The 26,379-nt window shown below is 29.8% G+C and overlaps 1 protein-coding gene across 1 annotated transcript in view; it reads right to left on the bottom strand.

Moving 5' to 3' along the window:
* LOC140443442 (zinc finger homeobox protein 3-like) overlaps positions 1-26,379 on the bottom strand; it is a 929,042-nt gene that overhangs the window by 792,994 nt on the left and 109,669 nt on the right. The window contains exon 3 of the mRNA XM_072534701.1: positions 16,619-16,683. The gene's annotated coding sequence lies outside the window, so the exon portion shown is untranslated. The remainder of the gene's footprint in view (positions 1-16,618; positions 16,684-26,379) is intronic.

Raw genomic sequence — 26,379 nt, 5'->3', positions numbered from 1 at the left:
TTGTAATAAATATCAAGCAAATATTAATATTAAAAACACTTAAATACATACGTCCTGCAATACGTTCTTAGAAATTATAAAGAAGGTTATTATACCCTGAATAATATATAACAAAAATAATTTAAATATATAGTAAAAGGAATTATATGCAAGAAATAAATGTGCACATATATAATTTTATTAAATTATATAGCGGAAACCTCTGGTTACAGTTTTTATAACATGCCTCTTTGAATCAGAAACGAATATTCTTCCATAAACAGCTTTATATCCAATATTTAGTGCAATTTATTTAAATTGAAGCGTTCCCCTTACATACACATGCCTTTTCTCTGCAAATCAGAGTCTCCTTTATAAATGAGGAAGCTACTAAGCAATCAGTCCAGCCAGTTCAATTGTGTTAATAAATAAAATGTTTTTCCGGTATTTCGCAAATCTTTAATTTGCTTTAATACCAAAAGGTTTTGAATGATGCCGCCCCTTATAATTTAGTTGCCGCTCTTTGTACGCCGAGAATAGTTGTTACAAACCAAAGAGGCGAATAGGAAACACGAGTGTTTGTTAACAAAAACGTCTGGAAAAAATTCATTTTATTGTAATCACTAAAATGTTATAATCTTAGTTATATTATATTGATATCTAAGTGTAAAAAACACATAACTTACTTTAAATTATTCAACATTTTGTGAAAAACCTAGGGAAAAAAACAATTTTGCATTATTTTATCACTTATGGGTATATACAATATTTTCTAAAACACATTAGACAAATAAAACTTATGAGCTCTAAGGTGACAACAGTCTAAAACTCCAGTTTTAATGCGTATTATACATTAGATTTTCTTCTATTTAGATGTATTTTATGTAGACTATTTCACTAGACTATTTTTAACTGATAAAACGTCATAGTAATGCCACGTTTTCTACTGACAAAACTTCTTCCTGCCCGTGATTTCTCAGCTACAAAATTATGACAGATCCGTCACGAAGGTGTCTGGTAATTCTATTGTTGTCAGTTTCACAAATGTCATTGAGGCGTTATCAATTTTGGACAGCTATAATGAATCCAGATGAAAAATCAAGATTTGGATGCCAGTCAGCTAAAGAAATCGAAAAATTGGTTTCGGAAAATGTCCCATTGAACAGGCAGAGGTCCAGAAGCTCTATTTGGACCCAATTTTTAAAGTTCCTACAGATGAGAAATTTTACGCTTGAAAGATGTCCTACCATAACGGAACTAGCAAATGTGCTCAAGGATTATGCGTTTAACATAAAAAAAGGCAATGGTGAAGACTATAAAGAGTCGTCTATAAAGTCAATGTGGAAGACTGTAGCAAAAATGGTACAAGAAAAATGTTTTACGGAGTACGGCAAAAAAATCGACCCTTTCACAGATATATCTTTCAAATGTGCAAGAATGGCCAGAGATACCAAGCAGATGCAGCTTTAAAGTGTTTAAGAAAAAGGAAAACTCAGTTTAAAAGCATTATCCACCGAAAAAATATTAAAAATCAACAAAAGCTACGACGAGGAAACCTCCGATGGAGCACAACAATTTTTTTCACCTTTGCTCATTTGAACTTGTTTGAAGAGGCAATGAGGCCGTAAACTGCAAGATTTACTTATTCCAGAAGATATTTGAGGTTATGGAAGAATTTACAGGCCAAATTGAATACAACAGCATTTTTTCCAAAACTAGTCAAGCCGGTTCGAAAAGTTTGGTTAGCAGAAAATGGCGGTTCCGGTGCATTTATTAGCCACGCGCTTCCGTGAAAAATTTTTGTAAATCTTGAATATATACATTATTTTAAGCTATTTCCAAAAAAAAAATTGCGGAATTTTAATTTGTTTAAATAAAAAATGACTTTGAAAATTGAAAATTTCACAGTTTTTGGGCGGCCATATTGAGAGTTGACTGCGACGTTTACAAATCTATAAAAATGTATAGTATCACAAATATTCTCTATACTTTAAATTTTATGATATATTTTTTGAAGGGAATACTTCTTTTTACGTAATATATATGCATAAACACTTACTACTCTACTCATCGACTTATATAAATACTATTTTAGAATATAATGATAATATAAATGCAGTAATTAAACATAAATACTAGATAATAATGAAAAATAAAAATGATCAATAAATTCTGTATTATATTTAACAAATTTTGGAAATTACTATTTAAAGAAAAAAAAATAAGTTTTCTTAAATTTTAAAGAACTGAAATTCTTCTTATTCTTCTTTATAAACAATTCTACTTGTTCATTGGCGGATTAATACCTCTATGGAAGGCTGTCATTCCACTTATCTCTTCCTATTTTGATGACACTGGTCTCCTCCATTCTGCTTATGTTGTTATTCCATTCTTTTTCTCTATTTTGTGTTCATTTATTTATACACTGTACGTTACATTTTCTTCTAATGTCATCACTTATCTTTTGATTTCCGAGCGTAATTCCTGTAATTCTTCTCAATACTAAAGAACTTAAATGTGCGGTGTTATTATAAAAAAAATTGAGAATTCAGTAATATTATATATTAACGATTCATTTTTAAATGAGAAACACTTTACGTTTTTATACTAGCTTCAGTGGTAAATATACAACAATTGGAACTACATGCAATAGGCTAATAGTTTACCTGTGCAAGGTCGATACGGAAAATCGTGGGAAATGTTAAAAATAATATATTGAGCGCCTTGTTAGGTTTAGCAGACATATGGTGATCTACAGACGTTGGTAGGCCATCTCATAGCCTCGGAAAGGAACTCAATATATCCTAAACTAAACGAAACTAATTAAGATAAAATATATTAATCGGTGTATATTATTAAGATAAAATATACAAGTTTTCTTCCTGGGGTGTGAAATGACCTATCCTAAGCTAAACGAAAAAAATTAAGATAAAATATATGAGTACTGTCCTGGGGTATTCCCCATCTCATTCCCCAAGAACCTATTCTAACCTAAACAAAAATAATTAAGGTAAAATATATTAATCAGTGTATATTATTAAGATAAAAATATACGAGTTCCCTTCCTGGGGTGTGAGATGACCTACCGACGTCCACCACATAAAATAGAGTCCTGACTGGTACTCTCAATCCTTCAAAAAATATACCTGTACATACGGAATACATTTTTTTGTATTTGCTGAACCAAAATCCATGGTTTAATTTATACCCATTTACATTTAAATTGTTCTTTAAGTAATCCAATATTTTGTAAATATTGAATTAATTCAGTATCGCTTTTTTGTGTTATATTATTTATATCAATAATAGAATTCACTTCCATTTTTCAGGAATAAAAGCAAAACATAAATTAAACTTGTTTTGATAATTTATAAATTTTATCCAGAGATATTTTTATTTGTTTAAATACTTATCATTTGAAATATTTAAAAACTGGAACAAACCTATCACAAAAATTGGCAACCTCGCACAGTCGCTGTCAAACTTCAATGCAAAAAATCATAATAAATCAAACAGGTTATATGAGCAAAATTTATTATTTTGTTGATATTCACCACTATTTCATTATAATCCAATATTCTAATAAAAATTACTAAATATTACACACTAATATAATATAATTAAAAGGTTAGTAATGATGGAAGTTTTGTTTTATAAAAATATGTCGCAAATTAGCGTGGCTAATAAGTGCACTGGCACCGAAAATGGCTGGTAAAAATTCATCAAACAAAAATTTGTGCCAAGTTAGATTATTTTTGAAATTAATGGAAAAAAGGGGACCAAAGATTTTATCAGACAGACTTTTTACCGTTCACCCCAACTGAAAGGATGGATCTTGGTTCAAAAATTGTCCACTTAGAATCAACACCGTTTCTACGTGGACAAAAATGTCAGCTGGAAAAATTGGAATAGACACAAGAAAACATAAAATAACAAACCATCGATCTTCAGCTGTGTCAGCCTTGTTTATGCAAGGTGTTTTTAAACAGAAGTTAATTAAATTAACGAGTCACTCAAATGTAAGCTCTCTAAAACCATACCTGCAGCTGGATTCCAGTCACCACCAGAAGTTAATCGAAAATCTCATAACAACAAATGAAGCTGGACCTTCGAGTTCCCAAATGCTACAGGTAAATAATACATAAAGTCATGCTTTGGTAGAAAAGATTGGGCAAACTACTATAGCTTATAATGACTGTACATTAAATATTGTTAACTAATAAATAAAGATTATGTTTCGTTGATATGGTGCATTAATTGTCTCATGAAATAGTCTTGTCGAGTATCATTCGAGAGAAAATTATTTACCGGCAAAATTTTCTTCTAGTTTTATTCAAGTTTGTTGCAGTATTCAACTTTGATACCAGTCGAAAATATAGCCCGCGAAATTTTCTCCTTATGATATTATATACGATTAAAATTAATTCACAATTGTAGTATACGACTTATGCAGGTATTAAGAGTACTTGTCAAAACAAAAATGAAACTTACCAACATGTGGTAGCTATATATTATAGTAGAAGAACCTGGCTTACGGAATTTTAGTCAAGGTCGTTTGGGTTTACTTCACACTATTAATTTTAAGTGAATAGATAATTGAATGGTGGGCCACAACAATGTTGTTAGCGACAGATTGGGTCAAAGTGAGGTTTTAATGCAATATTGTTGTATATCCAAGACCAATGCGAGCATCTTTCAATCTGGCTAAAAACATTTTGCCTTCCCTGAGTTTTTCGTACGGCAATGTTGGTATTCATGCAAAAACTATCCAAACTATCAAAACTGTCAAACTACTACCACTGTAAAAATGGAGGTAAACGTGTCGCTGTCTACCCTTTTGCACATAAATAAAGAAAAACAACGCAAAATCAATATTAAACAGTGGAATAGAAACATCCGTCAGCGTCAGAGAAATGCAGGTGAAACAGATGTATCTGCTAGAAGCGAGAATGTACCAGCAATACCATGTCAACAGGAGGTGAGTGCAACAATGTTGTATATTTTCTTATCAAACTCATTTTTTTCGTAGCCTTATCATTGTCGTTAGCTTTGCTATGATCTGTGCTCGTCCGTAATGAGTGTATGATTTGAAATTCGACATCTTTCAATAATTTCGATAACTTCAAATAAATATTTTTATATTTTAGGAGCGACTATGTAAATGCAAATCTGTTTGCGAGGCTGCTAAAATTCAAGGCCAGTTTGGAGATTCCTTCACAACATTTTATAGGCTGGATTATAATGTACAAACTGCGCACCTGGCCAGTTGTATGGATCTTCAAGAGCCATAATGTAGGCGGACTCCAGAAGACATCTCCAGACGATCCACATATCTAAAAATACTATTTAATAAATGTCTATTCTAAGGCAACGTACCCGAACAATGGAATACTGCTAAAACAATACTAATACACAAAAAGGGAGACACCACAGATCTGAAAAATTATCGACCAATTTTACTTGTTTTACAACTTTACAAAACCTTTACAAATATTATTACAAACAGGTTTAATTTAATAACAAAATTAAATTTGACGGATATTAACCAGTAGAACAAGCCGAATTTAGAAAAGGGTACAGCACCTGTGACCATCTAAATACTTTAAAAATCCTAATAGAAAAGACTAACGAATACAATCTCCCATTATGTCTGGCTTTTATAGATCATGAAAAAGCTTTTGATAGCGTAGAACTGTGGGCAATAGAAGAAGCATTAGTCAACAACCGGATCGACTCCAGGTACAGAATATTAATACATAATATTAACGAACAAGCTAAAATGATAGTGACGTTGGGTAATGGAATCGAAACAAGGCCAGTAAAAATCAACCGAGGAGTAAGACAAGGAGACACAATATATTCAAAATTATTTACAGCTGCCCTAGAAGATATCTTTAAGTCAAAAGACTGGGAAAATAAGAGAATCCCTATTAACGGAAGGTACTTGAACCATCTTAGATACGCAGATGATGTAGTACTAATAGCCAAAACATGGAATGCACTGAATACGATGATTGAGGAGCTACACATAGAATCCCTAAAAAAAGGACTGAAACTGAATTTCAGCAAAACTAAACTAATGTTAAACAAAGATGACAAACCTATGATAAATATTTAAGGGATAGAGATAGAACACGTAGATGAATATACATATCTGGGTCAAAATGTCAAGGTAAGCAAAGAAAATCAGACCACCGAAATAAGCAGATGTATAAAAATGGGATGGGTAGCATTCGGAAGACTCTCATACGTACTTAAAAATAAAAATATATCTCAAAGACTGCGAACCAAAGTATTTAATTCCTGTATCCTACCTGTACTTAGATATGGAGCTCAAACCTGGACATTCACTAAAATAAACATGGAGAAAATCAGAAAAACTCAGAGAGCTATGGAACGACAGATGCTGGGTATCTCACTCAAAGACCATAACACCAATGAAAACATTCGTAATAGAACAAAAGTAAAAGATGCTGTCGAACTGGCAGCTAAACTAAAATGAAAATGGGCTGGACATAACGAACATCTTACGGATGGCCGATGGAATAAAGAAATCGGGAATTGGCGGCCATTTGAAGTCAAAAGACCACGAGGAAGATCGCAAATGTGATGGAGCGACGATATTAAAAGAACTGCAGGGTCAATGTGGAAACGTCTTACAAACAGTGAGAGGTGAATGGCGAGAATTAGGACAGGCCTATATTCGGCAATCCGAATAGAGAAAAGGTCTTAAAAAAATGGTGCAGCCAAGTTACAAAAGAAGCATGTTAATCTGGGAATGGATACTACAGGAGAAATGTGACCAATTTGTGGCAATAATGTTTAAAGACTTTGAGGTTTTTAGAGGTACTACTAACACATGCACGGAGGAAGCTAAGCTACCTGAGGAAAGAAATGCCAAAAGTTTAGAACGTTTAAAACCACAAGAAAAAGGTTAATACAAGTTAATAATAAAATAAAGATAGAATGTATCGGTATAGCTACTGTATATTTTATATATGTATATATATATATATATATATATATATATATATATATATATATATATATATATATATATATATATATATATATATATATATATATATTGTGACAATTAGGGTTTATAGAAAATAATTTTTAAGTTATATACTACATAATATTAGATATTTGGTTGTTTTAAATAAGTTATATACTAGAGAACTTTATAAAAATTATTTATGTGAGGGCATTTTAAGAAATTAGCATATAATAAGTGTAAAAAGTTGTATTTTAGTAGTTATGATTTTGTAGATATTTTTAAGTGAGCCATGTGACTAGGCAACACACTATACCCTCCATTCCTAAGTGTCATTTTAAGAATTTTACGAATATAAGTGGGGTTATATTGTTTGAAATGTGTATTTTATTAAATTAGAGTGTTAGTTACTAATTTGAATGTTTATTCTGATCTGAAAAGCCTAAATGTAAACAAAATTATTAATAGAAAAGAATGGAATTCTCTGGATCAGCGGAGATGACCATTGTTTACAGTCGAACATTCTCGATATAATGATTATGGCGGTGGATCGAACAGATATTTTTTTCGAGAACATCTATATAGAAGTTAATAGAACGATTGGAACATGATCTCTTACCAGATGGTTCTGGAATAGAAAAAAAGGATATAAATACCCGTGATTTGGATTCAAGATGGTCAGTTTTTGGCAGTTTTTAGTTAGAAGTCAAGCAGTTTATTATGAAAGTTAGTAGAAGATAGACACAATTAATTAGTGAAGTCAATTGTTCACAGTTTTAGTAAATCAGTCAAGCAGTTTTATAAGAAATATGAAAGTTAGTTGGAGATAGTCCAATTGTTTAATATAGTGAGTTAAATGAAGATTAAAAATTATGCATATAATTTAATGCACATTTATAATTATACACAAATAATTATTGAAGATTAAAAAAAGTATATTGGAAGAAATTAAATTATATTATGGTTGGAGATTAGTATAAATCAACTTATAATAAGTGGATATTGGTATATTGAAAAGAAGAATAAATATAAATGCTGTTTGCTGGTTTGGTTGGTGGTGTATAAATGCTGGTGAAGAAAACTATATCTTAAATTGGTAGAAGCTGATAATTGGAAAAAGTAATTTCACAAAAAACAAGGATAACTGAAGTACGAAGACATTCAGTGGTGATTAGAATCTATATAGTAGAAAACAGTTCATTTAGGCATTCAGTGAAAGAAAGGTACAACATTTTGTTAATATAATTTAGTTAGTGTCATAACAATTTCAATTTTGAAGATAGTTTTGTTTAAATTGTAGATTGTCTATAGAATTTAATTAGTTTTATAAGAATATCAATTTAAAGATAGTTTATTTTAAATTTACATTGGCTAAGTTAGATATATATGTGTGTTTCATAATAGTTATAATAAAGATAATTTAAAAAAGTACTTACAAGCTAATTCTTTGAGAACCGCGATAAAAACCCTATATTATTAAAAATACTCATTGCTCATCATTCAAACAAAAAACACATCATAACAATTTGGCAACCAACGCGGTGGCTCTCTATTTAAAAGAATTAGTTTGGGAAGATAAGTGCTCTCATATAATTAAATTAATTATCAGTAAAAAAAAAAAAAAAAATTATAGATTTTATTTTTAATTATATTTGAACAAGTAAAGTCTCAAAATGTCCCAAGGAAAGAAAGGTACAAGAAGCAAAAAGAATGAAGAAGATGTGGAAGTAGAAACACAACCTATACAAGAGGAGAGTTTAGTTCAAGTTCCACAAAATACTGCAGAAATGAATCCAGAAAGAGAGGAAAATGTCAATATGGCAGCTTTGATGTCAATAATGATGCAGATGAACAAGACAATAGAAGAGAATTCAAAAGAAGTCAAAGAAGACATAAAAAAAATGGAACAGAAAATGGAAGAGAATACGAAGAAAATGGAAGAGAATACGAAAAAAATGGAAGAGAACACGAAAAAAATGGAAGAGAATTATAGAAAATTAGAAAAGAAAATAGAAGATAATAATAATAAAATTGTAAAGCAAATAGAAAAACAAATGGATAAAAAACTTGAAGCTGCAGAGAAAAAAGTTGCAAATGAAATAAAAAGTATACGGAATGACTACAAGAAAAGGATAGACAATGAGAGGACAGAAGTAAAGAGGATTATTCAAGATAATAAAATAGATATAGAACAGAAAATAGAGTTACAGAAATGTGACTTAGAAGTAAAAATTAACGAAGACAGGAGAAACACAGAAGAAAAATTAGACGATATACAACAAAATATCCAAATAAATAGTAATCAAATAAGAAATGTGGAACAGAGAATAGATGATATTTCACAAATGAGAGACATAGGGAGACCTTACTTAAATTTAACAAATGAGACTGGGATTAAATTCTCTGGTAATATAAAAAATTTGCATCCTAGAGTATACATAAATAGTTTAAAACATAAATTAAGATTTGTGAATAATATTAATGATATTAAAGATTATATTAGAATGACATTAAATGACAATGCAGCAACTTGGTTTGCTAGTATTGAAAATGATTTGGATAACTTTCAAACATTTGAAAATAAATTTTTAAATTATTATTGGGGTGAATTAGAGCAAGCCAAGTTTAGAGAAATTCTATATTTTGGAAAGTATAATCAAAATTTAAAATCAAATATGGTAGATTATGCATTGAAACTGATAACAGTTGCAAAATATTTAGAACCACCACTTAGAGAGGATGAAACAGTCTTAAATGTATCTAGACATTTTGATGCTGATGTTGTGCAAACCGTAACTGTACAAAATATTCAAACAATAGATAGTTTTATTAATTTTATTCAAAGAATACAAAGAGGCAATATGACAAGTAATAATAACAACAGAAAAAACAACAATAACTTTCAATATAATAAAAATGATAATCAATAATATAGACAATCATATAACAATAATACTAGGTATGGTGATAGTTTACAAAATTTTAATAAGACTAACAGTAATCCAAATAGACAGAACTTTAATAATAATACTAGTTATAATAGACAAAATTTTAATAATAATACTAATTATAATAGACAACATTTTAATAACAGTACTAATAATAATAGACAAGATTTTAACAATAGAAGAAATACAGAGCGACCTAACTATAACAGACAGGTAAATTGTATTCGAAGGAATAGAAGCTGCGAAGACAGGGAACGAAATAGTACAAGGCAAGAAAATGTGAGTAGAAGTCATAGTAGGGAAAGACATAGGACATCAGATCCAAGTGGTCAGATACAATCTGACAATTCTAATAATCAAAATTTTGTGCAGTAAACTTTCTGAATTACAAGTTAGGCCATTGCTATTATGAAAAACCTTCAGAATTTATTTCTTTAGATGAAGAGAAAATTATTGAATCTATTAATTTAATTTATATAAATGCTTTGGCCAAAAATAAAATGATTAAGATTATGATAGATACTGGTTCAGAAAGTACTTTAGTCTCGGAGAATTTTATTTTTAATACATTAAAACTATCAGATATAATAAAGATTCCAAAAATTAAAATTGTTGGTGCAAATAATAAGAAGTTGGGTGAAATTGATAAACTAGCCAATTTTAAAATTAATATTCTTAATAAAGAAATTAATATGCAAGGATTTATTGTCAAGGATTTATGTGTTGATATATTAATGGGAAATGATGAATTGGAAAAGAAGAAAGTAAAGATAGATTTTGAAGAAAAAATGGTAACTTTGGAAGGGCAAATAATTAAATTTATGCAGAAAGATGAGGTAGAAGAAGGAATAAGAGTTGATAGGATATTATTAAAAGAAAATAATGATGTTTATGAAGAAGAAATGTATTTTGATGATAGGGAAATGTCCCAAAAGAATGTAATGAATAATTATTGTAGTGAATATTTAAGGAATGGAAATTTTAAGCAGATGGATGCCTACGAGGCGGTGTGCGTAAAATTGGAAGCAAGGAATAATGAGTACATAATGAAGAATAATGTTATTTGTAAAGAAGAAGATATGATGAAAGTTTTAAATTGCCCTGAAGAATATAAATTAATAGTCATTTCCATATTGCAGCAACACAAGGGACTTGTCAATAAAGAAAATAGAATTGCACAGAATTATATCCATAGTATAAGAGTTAAGGAGGAAAAAGATTTTAAAACAAAATCATACCCAATACCATATAAATACAGAGAAGAAGTAAACAAAACAATTAATAATATGTTAGAAGATGGGATCATTGAGAAGGCAGACACACGTTTTATTAACCCCATAGTAGTAGTACGAAAAAGATCAGGTGAAATCAGGTTATGTTTGGATGCAAGGAATATTAACAAGATTACTGAAAAGCAATTTGAAGCACCAATGAGTATAGATGGAATATTAGGAAGAATTACAGGAATGTCATTTTTCACTAAAATCGATTTACAGCATAGTTTCTGGTTAATACCTCTAGAAAGAAAAAGTAGACAATATACAGGATTTCAGATAGATGGAGTAGTATATCAATTCAAACTACTACCATTTGGACTTCAATCATCTTGCAGTGTTCTATGTAGATGTCTTCATATTTTGGATCAATATGAACATTTTGTAATTCACTACATTGATGATATATTAATTTTTTCTAAAACTGCTGAAGATCATGAGAAACACCTAAAAATTATAATAAATAGATTAGACAAAGTTGGACTAAAAATAAATCAAGAAAAATATACAATTTTTCAAAAAGTAGTGATATATCTAGGTTATAAACTTAACACTAACAGCTTACTGATATATCCATTTTATTCAATAGACTTGATTTGTTAAATAGACGGTAGATTTCATTATTTTGAATCAATTTGACATCATACTTGTTGAATTTTGTACATATGGAAATTGTTTGGTACCCTAAAAATCATAATTTGGGGTTAGATACAGAATTGATTGTGTAAATGTCTTTATAAAAAGTGTAAAACTTACCAATTCATATGGATGAAAGCCTGTTGAATGGAAATAATTCCTAGATTTTGTCTATAAATAAACAGAACACAATATAGATTATATTTTTAATTAAGGTTATATTTTATTCTCTGATATAGCATCCATTTGACATGACAGTTTGACCATAGAATAGCCGAACTGTGATCCGTTGTTCTCTACTTTGACATAGACAGCGAACAGGGATGTATTTAACACATTTTAAATAAAAAAAAAATTGATTTATTAAATTTAATAAGGTATGAGAAAATTAATATTTAAAAAAATAATAAGTAAATTATTTATTTTAAATATTATTTTTGGGGTATTGTGACAATTAGGGTTTATAGAAAATAATTTTTAAGTTATATACTACATAATATTAGATATTTGGTTGTTTTAAATAAGTTATATACTAGAGAACTTTATAAAAATTATTTATGTGACGGCATTTTAAGAAATTAGCATATAATAAGTGTAAAAAGTTGTATTTTAGTAGTTATGATTTTGTAGATATTTTTAAGTGAGCCATGTGACTAGGCAACACACTATACCCTCCATTCCTAAGTGTCATTTTAAGAATTTTACGAATATAAGTGGGGTTATATTGTTTGAAATGTGTATTTTATTAAATTAGAGTGTTAGTTACTAATTTGAATGTTTATTCTGATCTGAAAAGCCTAAATGTAAACAAAATTTTTAATAGAAAAGAATGGAATTCTCTGGATCAGCGGAGATGACCATTGTTTACAGTCGAACATTCTCGATATAATGATTATGGCGGTGGATCGAACAGATATTTTTTTCGAGAACATCTATATAGAAGTTAATAGAACGATTGGAACATGATCTCTTACCAGATGGTTCTGGAATAGAAAAAAAGGATATAAATACCCGTGATTTGGATTCAAGATGGTCAGTTTTTGGCAGTTTTTAGTTAGAAGTCAAGCAGTTTATTATGAAAGTTAGTAGAAGATAGACACAATTAATTAGTGAAGTCAATTGTTCACAGTTTTAGTAAATCAGTCAAGCAGTTTTATAAGAAATATGAAAGTTAGTTGGAGATAGTCCAATTGTTTAATATAGTGAGTTAAATGAAGATTAAAAATTATGCATATAATTTAATGCACATTTATAATTATACACAAATAATTATTGAAGATTAAAAAAAGTATATTGGAAGAAATTAAATTATATTATGGTTGGAGATTAGTATAAATCAACTTATAATAAGTGGATATTGGTATATTGAAAAGAAGAATAAATATAAATGCTGTTTGCTGGTTTGGTTGGTGGTGTATAAATGCTGGTGAAGAAAACTATATCTTAAATTGGTAGAAGCTGATAATTGGAAAAAGTAATTTCACAAAAAACAAGGATAACTGAAGTAAGAAGACATTCAGTGGTGATTAGAATCTATATAGTAGAAAACAGTTCATTTAGGCATTCAGTGAAAGAAAGGTACAAAATTTTGTTAATATAATTTAGTTAGTGTCATAACAATTTCAATTTTGAAGATAGTTTTGTTTAAATTGTAGATTGTCTATAGAATTTAATTAGTTTTATAAGAATATCAATTTAAAGATAGTTTATTTTAAATTTACATTGGCTAAGTTAGATATATATGTGTGTTTCATAATAGTTATAATAAAGATAATTTAAAAAAGTACTTACAAGCTAATTCTTTGAGAACCGCGATAAAAACCCTATATTATTAAAAATACTCATTGCTCATCATTCAAACAAAAAACACATCATAACAATATATATATATATATATATATATATATATATATATATATATATATATATATATATATATATATATATATATATATTGTAATAGATAAGAAATATGAACAGCTTTTATAAAATGGGAAACGGCAATTAGATGTGAACGAAGCAATACCGAAAAAAACCTTCAATTTTATATATACCTACGAAGGAGCCACGACCGTCCAAGATGACATATTTAAGGAGATTCATGAGAGGCTAACTGAGGTCTTATATATCAATACTACGGCCACAATAAACTCATGTCAAATATTACAAAAATCCAGGTCTGTGTCTTTTATCTCCATAATAGACTCGCATCCCGAAGACTTCACGTCACATTGGAAGTAACACCGCTAGAGCCCTGACCTTACCAGAAGTACCTCGGCGTCACCTTACATATAGCTATGGTAGACAACACTGTGATAAAAACAAAAAAAAATGAGTGGCAGAAACAGCACTAACTCTTTGCTTCACTGTCGATGAATATGCCTCCCCCATCTAGCACTTATCCTCAACGCGCAGTAGGTTAATGTAGCACTTATCTAAACATGTAGTCTTCTTACCGGCTGCTTAGAACCGATTTCTTAATAGTGTTGCTGAAGCTATTTTCTTGTGGCATTTTAAAGTAATTACTTTTTTATCGGGATTAAAATTTATTACTTTTAAAGATTATTTATTTATCAGATCTTATTTAGTAGATTACCAACTCCCGCAGATGGGATCCACTACCAGGCAGGAATTGCTTCACCCACGATACGTTGTGAAGCAAACGTATGTAGAGAAAGGAAGAGGTCCACCATGACCAACGCAAATGAAGCTCTGCGCTCCATTCTTTTAGGGGTACCACAAAACAATAAATGAAAGATGTTAGGTAAAAACAAAAAAGTAAAGATCTGCTAGATGGGAAATGTCGACCAACCAATTGGGAAATTCATAGGTAGTAAAGTAATAAAATAAAAATAAAAATTCTAAGAAATTATGGGACAACGATGGTTCAATACTTTTGCTTAAACATTGATCTTTGTGTATAAAATATGCATTATATGATAGTTTTTACGAAAATAAGAAAAAGTGCTATTTTTGTACAAAAAAGGCAAAATATGTAAATAGAGCTGCTTGCGTCAATGTTCTTCTCGAGTTATATAACTCGAGAATCTTATAGTCATCTTCCAATAATATTGAAAGTACTTTCTAGTTCTAGTTCACCGATTATATTTGCCATATTTTATGCATTTTATTAATGTTCTCAGCTCAAGCTACTTTTTCAAATATTATTTAGTAAAATTAGATAGGACAAATTATTTTGTTTTTCTAATGTTGGAAATACAATTATTTTAATAATTTAATTTTTTCTGTCTTAACGATATTGTAATATTTTTAAAAATCGTTTTTTTTTTCAGGGTATTTCACTGAATTTCAGGATATTTTACTGGATTTTTTTTAATAAGATCACAAAACCTGTTACATGATTTAATTACGACTGGTAAAATTCTGCCATCAGTAATTCCGTTATAAATCTAGAGTAAACCCAAAAAAGCTCACGATATGATCCCGACATTGTAAATATCCGGTGTAACATTTCATTCAGCCTTCAAATCGATATTAAATTTTATTTTACTTAGATACCAATATTGGTATTTTTTTTAACAACTACTTTTTATATGGGTGTTAAAGGCCACCTAAACGCAAGAACTAAATGTTAGAATAAATAAACATGAATTTTACGTTGGTCACAGGAATAATGTATTACAGGAATATAAGAAGAAAAGAGTTTAAACATGAAAACGATACTTTAAATTAAAGCAAATAACGGCAACACAATGTTAATAGAACTACATATATTTGTAGATCTGTAGATTTGTATATTAAAAGAAGTAAAATACTGCAAACCATGCGTTAACCTCTGTTAATCAAAGTTCATCTAGACACTCATAAAAAGAGGCACAAAAGATAATTAACATAACCAAGTCAGACTCATGTTATCTTACTACAAATCAAAGTACATCAAACAAAAAAAAATGTTCCCATATCAAAAAATAACTTCGAGATAGAACTGAATATCATTAAGCAAATAACAGTCATCAGTTTGTAAAAAGAATACGTAATAAATAAAATTTTAAATCAAAAACTACATAATAAAGCCTTGAAATTAGTATTTCCACCACCATAGAAAAAAAACCCAGTACCTTGTGCTTGATTACATATACAGGCAAGATATAAACAAAAATAGCCAAACACTTAAAAAAGAAAGAAATAACACCAGCTTTTAGAACGAACCACAACCTAACAAGGCAAATATAAGATTAAGAACAACAAGAGCCAAATTAAAAAGCACTTATACAGTGTAGAAGTGGTGTATACAAACTTAAATGTGGTGACTGCCCAAAAACTTACATCGGTCAAAATGGTAGAATTTTTATCAAACATATAGCAGAACCTAAAAGGGCGTTCAATAATATAAAAACAGACTCTATGCACGCATTTCACCTTCTAGACCGTAATTATTCTTTTAATGACGAATTTCAAATTTTTTAAATTCAAAATAAAGGCTTAAACTATCTTTATTAGAATCTATGGAAATCAACAAATTAAGAAATACAGACATAATTCTGAATGACCAACTTGAGACAAACAGTTCTCCTATCCTCAACTTATTCAATTAAAGACTATAAAGTGTAAACACATACCAAAAATAAATCACTTGAGAAAGGCACTCTGGCCAAAACAGCTGTAGTGATAATAATTTAAAATAAATTTTGTGGAATTATTGAAAAAAAAGTTTTCAGTGTTTTATTGTTAGATATAATGAAGTTCCATCAAGTAATGGTCGAATCCATCACTCAATAAAAAATATGGTTACTCTAAAGCTTAATTATTAACTTTGTACTAACCTTTCTTCCTTATAAAGTTTACTTTAGTGCTCGAAGTTACTGGTCTTATTTTTAAAGTTTCGGTCCTGTAACAAAACATTTGATTAAATTCATGAATACATATCATCTATTGTTTGCGATTGCTTACTAAAAATTAAGATTACATTAAGAAATTATATCAAGTGATGAAACAGCTTATTTCGATCTTTGTTGAGATATCTATACTTTGTCGTCCCTGTTATTCTGTAGGTACCGTCTCTGTTGGTAAATGTGTTCTAATTACAATTTCTGTCGAATTTCTTGTGCTGTATAATATATTATGATGCCGGTTTCGCCATACTTTGTTTGTTATGCCCAACTATATTTTGCTACCAACCTGTTCTGAATTTTAATTTAAAAAACTTTTGTATTGTCTGCTTATAGATTCTTATATTTAGATGATTACCGAAGTAAATCTATCACAATTGCTAAACTTATCTATATAGTTAGTTTCAAATGCAGTGGCGAGAATTTCTTGGAACAGTAATGCCTAACCTGGCGAAGCAGTGGCGTTCCAAAAAATACTTATGATTTATTTTATTTATTTATAAATAGGTCAAATTGTTAAAGATGACTACAAAGTAGACAAAGTATTAGAAAATAATATAAGTTTATATTTGGCAACATTTTTGTATATTTATTTATAGTGTGAATTATAGTGAAAATTTTTCCTTAAAATTGTTTGACAGTAAAAGAATTAAATGGTTAAAAAATGTTTAACTATGTTTTTACGATAGGTACCATATAGGAAAGTTGCTTAAATAAATGTTTATATTACTATTGAGAAGAACGAGTGCAAAATTGTGTACTTACTATCGAAATATTACTCTATTTTCATTATTCTTTATTTATCAGAATTATTATTAACAAAATGTGTGGACCAATTTGGATATTGCACACCTGTTTTTTATATATTGCAAAGGACGTGCATTAATTCGTCTCCAGGAATAGAATGAGGAATTTGGTTAATTTCCTACCTGAAGAAACATACATTCATTCGTCCCGAGAATAGCAGGTGCATAAAAATTAATTCCTGAACATCCCCGTAAAATTATGAATCAATATTAAAGTATCATGTATCATGTATCAAGTATCAAGTTATTATATTATATTAATAAAAATAAGAATTTAACCATTAACAATTCCGCGTCTACGGCAGTAATTAGCGTCTCGAATATTTCTTTTGCGAATTATATGCAGTGCCTGAGTGATTTTTTATTCCATACACCTACGAACATATACGTACCTTTCGCTCGTGCTCGTTTTGTTGGATTGTTTGTGATGGCTTCATCATCAACATCATCAAGTTTTACACCAGTACTGTTGCGTACAGTCAGTAAGTCTGTCTATTCACCAAGAGAGAAGACTATTGTCCTGAATGTTCACGATGCTCTGGTTTCTCAGAATCCCACAAACACTGTTCGCAACATAGTCGAAAGTTGTGCCAACATGACTGGCGTAGTAGAGTCAACTATATATAGGTTTCTATCAAAAAGAAAAAAATACGGTATAGCTAACCCAAACACAAACGAACACTTAAAGACAAGGAAAAAGCCTATGATGAATTTGCCAAAAATGGTATTCGAAGGAAAATTCATGGATTTTTTTTTTCAAAAAAGAAATACCAAACCTAAACAAAATTTTACAAGAAGTTAGAGACTACCCGGATTTGCCTCATATCGGACGAACTAAATTGTGGCAAGTTTTAAAAAAATTAAATTTCCGGTGGGAGAAATCAGACCGAAAATCACTTTTGATTGACCGGGAGGAGATAATATGTTGGAGAAGAAATTATCTAAGATCCATACCAAAATTCCGGGCTGAAGGAAGGCCCATCTTCTACCAGGATGAAACGTGGGTAAACGCAGGTCATACTCTAAAAAAAAATTTGGTCAGATAAAAATATATTAAGCTCCAGGCAAGCCTTTATGGAAGGTTGGTCTACTGGTATCTCCCCACCTTCTGGTAAAGGCAGTAGATTAATAATTTCTCACATTGGCAGTGAAAAAGGATTTGTTAAGCATGGTTGAACACATACCACCAAATTCAATTATAGTATTAGATAATGCACCTTATCATTCACGACTAGTAGAAAGACTTCCAACGACTGCGTGGAAGAAACAGGATATTCTTGACTGGCTGCGGAATAAGTATATGCCTTACGAAGATGGAATGCTAGAAGCAGAACTTTTAAAAAATACCCAGCAACATAAATCTAAGTTCAAGAAATACGTAGTTGACAAAATGGCGGAAAGGCGAAACATCACAGTCCTTAGACTTCCACCCTACCACTGCGAAATAAATCCAATTGAACTCATTTGGACACAAATGGAAAGTTATGTAACTAGAAAAAATACGTCATATAAAATAAAAGCTGTACGTGAATTGTTATACGAGTCTTGACAACATATTATAGAACAAAACTGGAAAAATGCAGTAAGACATGTAATAGAAGAAGAACAAAAAACGTGGGATCTTGATAACATAATTGATGCGACCGTAGAGATTATTAACCTAATTATTAACCCTCAAGACGACTCGGATTCCGAAGTTGATCCTATTTATTTTGAATTTGAATAGTTTTCTAATCGTAATTATATAAGATAAGTAATAGTAGATTGTAATCGTAAGGTATTAAAGGGGAAAGGCGCAAAATGTCGCCTGTCAAAATGTTCAATGTGTTTTAAATGTATCCATTTTTTTTTCAAATCCTGAGAAAACTAAAAAGCATTTTTGAAAAATTTAAAGGCAGAATGAAATATTTATTAGAATAAATAAAAAGTTTCTTTTGCCTGCAATATTTTCAATTAAAAATTACTATATTTTCATACTATATTTTCTCTTTTATTTTCACCCCGGTTACATAACATAATAAAATAAACATTGTAAAAGTGTTCAGGGACTTTCTGCCCTCAGTAATAATGTATTCTTTCATGCGTTTAAATTTTTTAAAAATATTTTTTAGTTTTCTCCGGATTCGAAAATAATGGATACATTTAAAACACATTGGAAATTTTTCCAGGCGACATTTGGCGCCTTTCCCCTTAATTTAATAAATGTATCTTTTACAAATGGCAAGAAACTTTTTATTTTTGAATAAAATAAATAAGTTTTATTAAAAAATACAATTTACATAAGTACAATTTAAAAAATATATTTATTTAGTTCAAATAAATGTTTCAATCATATACTCTACGATACTGGTAGGTCATCTCTAACCATTCAAAATACCCTCGTAATAGGATTATAAGGTATTGTATTCCTTCAGATACAAGGTGGGTTAGTCGAAAACATCTTAAACCGTCAGTTTCAGGTTGGTTTTTACTATTATATCGTATTACCTATCCTCCCTGTATTTCAGTTCTCTAATTAGGGTTAAACTCGTAGTGAGCTATCGACAAATTGTGAACCGATTAGATATTACTAGTTATGTACATAGAACGGGCATTTTATTGTTTATAAAAAGATGCGATACATTTTACAAAATCAAATCTTGAAATAGATCCATTTTTATATTTGTCCATTTTTTAACTAGACACTGCTTATGTCTTCGCACAATTGGGTACGAAGACATAATATTTCATATGAAAAATGTATGGTGAGTAAAAAGTCACCATACAGTTTTCTTCTTTACCGAGATTAAAGCAACAACCCTTTGTAAATACCACTAAGTAGTTTTTTAGTATATTTGACTAATTATTTATTAAAAGTTCTTTGACATACTTTAACAATTTAGTAGGAATATTTAACTTTCCACCTTTGTTTAAAACCTCAGAAAATGTTATAAATATTTCATTATTAACACAAATATGCATATTTGCACTAATATTACGAAATATTTTTAAAATATACTTCGTAAAGGAATTTCCTACTATAAGCAATCCACCGTCTTAATAAAGATTTTTAGGGCAAGACAACTTATTCTGTGCATCGAGCTTAAAGATCGGGACAAAGAAGCCGTCTACGAAACTATCGACTGTGTTGTTGTTGGGGTCACGTGTGAAATTAATAAATGTACACGCTACCGCCAACGTAATTAAATATCTAACTTAATATACCCGTTGCATGTCTCCCTTTTCTCTTTTTACCCCCCTTGCGGTTTAATCCAGTGACGGTGCAAAGATTAGGATTTTCTAGACCAAAGTGACTGTATAAGAAATTTAAAAATGAGACATTTTATGATGTTAGTTTTAAATATGAATGCGTTTTAATACAAAAAAAAATGCTTTATACTAATAGAACTACTAACATAACTAGGAAAACATAATAGTCAAATAATAATAAAAAAAAAATGCAGTTAATGATGAAAAATATAAAAACGTTACGAAAACTAAAGTTAATACTGACTGAAGATTTTTTTTTAAATAAAAGTGTGTAAATGTAAAGAGTCTTTACAGATAACATCGACATAACGCATGATAAAGAAGAGAAATAAAGGAGATATTTAATTAGATAGAACAAATTACTCGTGTGGAATAACACACAGTTTTCTGAATAATCAGATTTTTAAAATTAAAATAAAAGCTTGGAAATGAGCATATTAACCAAAACCATTTCGTGATTCAGCTTAATGTCAAACAAATAATACGTGAATTTATAATAGAAAAACCGGCCTTGAAATATCAGCAGAAATTATTTGTCACAGAATTAGTATTTAAAGTTTATCATTATTATTAATTATTTGTTTAAAACTGGCTTCTTGTGCATATTTAAGTTAATATTGTATTTGTATTAGCTTAGGCGGCATCTATCAAAAACCAGTTCATAATTGACATTTTTTATAGGAGTCTATGTTTTTGCTGAAATTATTCAGGATGTAAGTAGTATTAATAATCACTTATGCGCCAGTCACAAACTTGTTGCTTAATTTTTTATTTAATAAAATCTGAAAATTTTTGCTTTTTGCTCCCAAATTTTTGCTTAAACTCAGGAGATATTGCTTTTACAAAAAAAATATATATGAAATTTAATATGATTGTTAGAATAATGTACCTTTCACTAATAATCATGATATGCGACATTCGCAAACCTTTTGCCATATTTGGGAAATATTGCTCCTACAAAAAAATATAGAAAGTATAGTATTTGATTAGATAGAATTTGAAAATTTAATGTTATTTTAAAAAGTAGCAATAATTGAGATAAAATTGCAAATGGAGTTTTTCTTTTAAATTTTTTTGCATCTTTACCATAACTTATAGCCTTTACCGATTATAAAATTACAATATATATATATATATATATATATATATATATATATATATATATATATATATATATATATAATATGTATATATATATATATATATACTATATATATATATACAAATTTATTAAATTAATAATTATTATAAAACTGCTGAAATAAATTAATTTTTTAAATATTAATCTTTTAAAATTATAAATATGTAAAAATTTTATATACATAATATATACATCATATAGTGGTATTAGGTTTTGTAATCATCGATTGTTCTTTAAGTAAAACTCTTTAAGGTCTGTTTGATCTTTTGAAATTATTTATCTCATTATCTTAAACGTACTGAAAATAATAACTACATAATAATAGTATTTATTAACATAGTTTGTACATCAGTTAAGTACGAAATAAAAATATTATAATTAAATTAACCATGTTTCACTAATTGACATTTTTGAGACTTCCTGAATGACAATTGTCTAAGCCAAAAAAAATACGTAATAAAAAACAGTTATTATTACTATATAGTCTTACCCTTAAAAGGATGTTATTCTAAAACTACCAACTTAACCTAACATTACGAAACTATGTCAGATATGTTTTATTAATTAAAAAACAATATCTCTAATGTGCATGTCTCTTCTGTTTTTATTACATGTATTTTTAGATTAGTTTAACATGGGAACCAAAGAAGAGATATTATGTACAAACAAAAATAAAACAAAACTCACCCAACTTTGACCTATCTGTCCTTGCTCCTATAGTTCTGTAATCTGCATTACAAGCTTTGGCATAAAAGATAGAAAGCGTTTTTGTTTACTCTTTTTAAGCATTTCTTAAAACAAGCAACAGAGTTATTCTTACTAATTAAGAAGGCTTCATTATGTTTCATAATGCTTCATTATAGACCTTCAGAAATAAGAAGCTGATTTCAAAGAGCATTTAAAAGCTTAAGTCTTTCTTTATATGTAAAAAAAATCAACAATTTTAAGTGCTTATTTTGGGCTTAGCATTCTTCTTCTTCTTCAAGTGCCCTGTCCGTTGCGAACGTTGGCTATTAACATGGCAATTCTGATCTTATTTGCGGCGCTTCTGAATAGTTCGACCGATGTGAGCCCGAACCACTTCCTCAGATTTTGGAGCCACGAGTGTCTTCTCCTGCCTGGCCCTCGCTTACTGTCTATTTTTCCCTGGACAATCAATTGCAGTAGACGGTACTTATCGTGTCTCAATATGTGGCCTAGATATTCAAGCTTTCTTTGTTTAATTGTGTTCACGATTTCTTTCTCCTTTCCTTAGCATAATTTTGCAAATTACGCTGGGCATTTTTTACAGAACTTGGATTGCTACAAAGCTATTGCAGAAACCATTAAGCCAATCCTAATGAAATTTATCACACGTTTTACTCGTATTATATAGTTTTTGTAGACAAAATATCAAGGCTGTAAGTTATGTTTAAGGAGTCAAAAAAATTTAGAAGGAAAACTGCATTTTTTGCAGTTTTTGTCCCAATTAATGTTGCTTTTAAAACATAAACATAATTATAACATAACTTTTATAAAATTTTCACTGATTTTTCAAAATAAGATGTTTTTGGGAAAATTTGCAAGAATTGTGGGAAATTGTGCATGAACTAGACTTCGTTAGGGAGAAGCAAGATCAAAAACATGTGCTTATGGAGAAAAAAGGAATATATTTTCAAATTAAAGGAGATATTTCGAAATAAATTGATTGGCAGAAATTAAATGGTATCCAAGATCACCGGATTTAGATTCGTCAGACTTTTTTTTTCTAAAAAATCCATAATCTACTGTTCGTAAAATATATAAATATTAATCTAACGATTAATAGATAAATTATATCTAAAATTTTTAATATTTTTTTAATTTTTTCCTTGTATTTAAAATTTAAAGCAGTGCCAAATAATTGTCTATTTCAACTGACAAAGTCTCAAAGTACCGAAATTATTTTTTTTAGAATTTTTTATTCTAAAAAGTGCTAGAATAACAGCCATTGCATTTAATAAAAAAAAAAGAGTAAAATAACATCTATCTATCTATATAAGGATTTTTACAGCTGTCGGCGCCTTTCTTCTTTCAGCCAACGTCTCCAGTCCTTTCTGTTCTGCCATTCTCCACCTCTAAGGTCTCATCTTTCCATGGCCTCGTCCACTTTATCTCGCCATGATCTTCGGGGTCTACCTCTGTTTCTCCTTCCTATTGGGCTCCAATCCGAAATCTTTGCTATCCACCTTGTATGATCTGTTCTTCTCACATGTCCATACCAAATTAAACGTTTCTCTTCGATGTAGCTAAGTATGTCTTGTTCTACTGCCATTCTTCGTTTTATCTCCTCATTTCTGATGCGATCCATTTTTGTCACTCTGCAGCTTCTTCATATGAACTCCATTTCAGTTGCTGTAATTTTGGACCTGTTTTTATTTATTTATTACCCAATTCTCTGCTCCATAGGTCAATATACTGCGTACCAAGGTGTTATAAATTCTATTCTTTGTATTTCTGGTAATCTGTCTATCCCACAGTACCCCGTTTATTTGTTTAATACATGTTCTTGTCTGTGCTAATCTTCTGGTTATCTCTTGCTCGGTAGTTCCATTTTTTGAGAGTATGAATCCTAAATATTTGAATTTGTCATTGATGTTAATTTTCCTATTTTCGTCCATTTCCAAGTTTCTCACTGGTTCTTGCTCTGTTGTTAAATATTGGGTCTTTTCTAGATTAATTTCCAGTCCATTTTTTGTGTATTCCTTTTCTAATTTTCGGAGCATATAGCACAGATCTTTTTCATCTTGAGCAGTTACCACTTGGTCATCTGCAAAGCTTAATATGTACAAGAAGTTGTCGAGGATTGGTATTCCCATCCCTTTACATTTCCTTTTCCATGGTTTTAATATTTGTTCGAGGAATATCTTGAACAGTGTCGGAGATGTAGAGCATTCCTGCAATAAGCCTTTTGTGGCCTTAAATTCATTGGAGTATTTATTGCCGGTTTTAACTCTTACCTTGTTGTTGTTGTAAAGGTTTTTTACGGCTTCTATTAACCTCTGAGTTATTCCGATTTCCTTAATCGTGTTCAATAGTTGTTTTCTGGGGACCGTGTCATATGCACTTTTTAAATCTATGAATGCCATGTGTACTGGTCTATTTTTTGCCATTTTTTTTGCAATTAATTGTTGGACTGTATATATGTAATCTATGCAAGATCTTCTTGCCGTGAACCCCGCCTGATCTTCTCCGATTTTATTTGAGATAGATTTTTCCAGTTTTTCTTTCAGTATTTTTCCATATAACTTGCCTATACATGCTATCACACTGATGCCTCTGTAGTTCCCGCATTTCTTCTTATCTCTGGTATTCATCTGGTATTTCGTTTAGGTTTATAGCGTTACTGAACATTTCCTGTATAATTTTAGGTAGTTTGTCCGTTCCGTACTTAATTAGTTCATTAACGATTCCTCCTGGTCCCCCTGATTTTTTCTTCTTTAAAGTCTTTATGGCATTCTTTAATTCGATTAATGTTATCTCAATCTGTTCTTCATTCTGATTTTGTTGTTGATCCTGTTCTGTGTCTGTCTCTATGAAATCTGGGCGGTTTTCTGCATGTAGTTCTTTATAGTAGTCTTCCCACTCTTTTTCTGAAATGTATTGTATTTAGACCTTTTCGTTTTTATTCTTCCTTAAAGTTTTCAGTATTTTCCAGGATTCCGAATTTCTTGTTCCTCCTATGTATCGTTCAATTTGTGCACATGTTTCTTCCCATTCTTCATTATTTTCTTTTGTCCTTCTTCGTTTTACTTCTCCGTTTTTCTCTTTGTACTTCTGTGTGTCTTCTGGGAATTGGGTGCTCATACTTTTCATATATAGAATTTTCTTCTTCTCAATACATTTTTTGGTTTCTTTGTTTATTTTTACTTTGTGTTGGGTATTTTTTCTCTCAAGTTTCCCCAATGCTTCTAATGCCGCCTTTTTTATGTTGTGTTTAACGTGCTCGTACTTTTCTTTGACGTTTCTGAAACATCAAAGTAAAATAACATGTCGGTCATAATTATGAGTTAATTCTAGTCCGATAATTCTTGAAAACAGGTTCTATCTCGAATAAAAAACGTAAGGGGAAAAGGGTTTTACACGAAAACACATAGATATAAGTAACTGAAAATTTTGCTACGGCCCAACACATCCATCAGGAAAATAGCCACCTAAACACATCTTCACGTATGATCTCGTCAATATGCCCTTCATTTGCACAATAATTTCACTCATATGAGATACATCTCTTGAACAAACTAAATAAAGATAAACCCGATTATACAGTCAAATTTTATGAAATGATCAAAAATGAGCTTAACTCCATAGGAATTTCAGTTTATTATATTGGTTATAGCGATGAGTCTAGCTTCTTTTTAAATGAATTAGTAAAACGGTAAAGTCGCTATTGGAATGATACAAATTCATATATTTTTCGTGACGGTCATTTCCAAATACGCGGGAAAGGCTGTTATCGGGCCAGCATTCATTAAATGAAA

The sequence above is a fragment of the Diabrotica undecimpunctata genome, chromosome 6, assembly GCF_040954645.1.
Source record: "Diabrotica undecimpunctata isolate CICGRU chromosome 6, icDiaUnde3, whole genome shotgun sequence".
Lineage (NCBI taxonomy): Eukaryota > Metazoa > Arthropoda > Insecta > Coleoptera > Chrysomelidae > Diabrotica > Diabrotica undecimpunctata.
The sequence above is the reverse complement of the archived record's forward strand: the minus strand, read 5'-3'. Positions and strand labels throughout refer to the sequence as shown.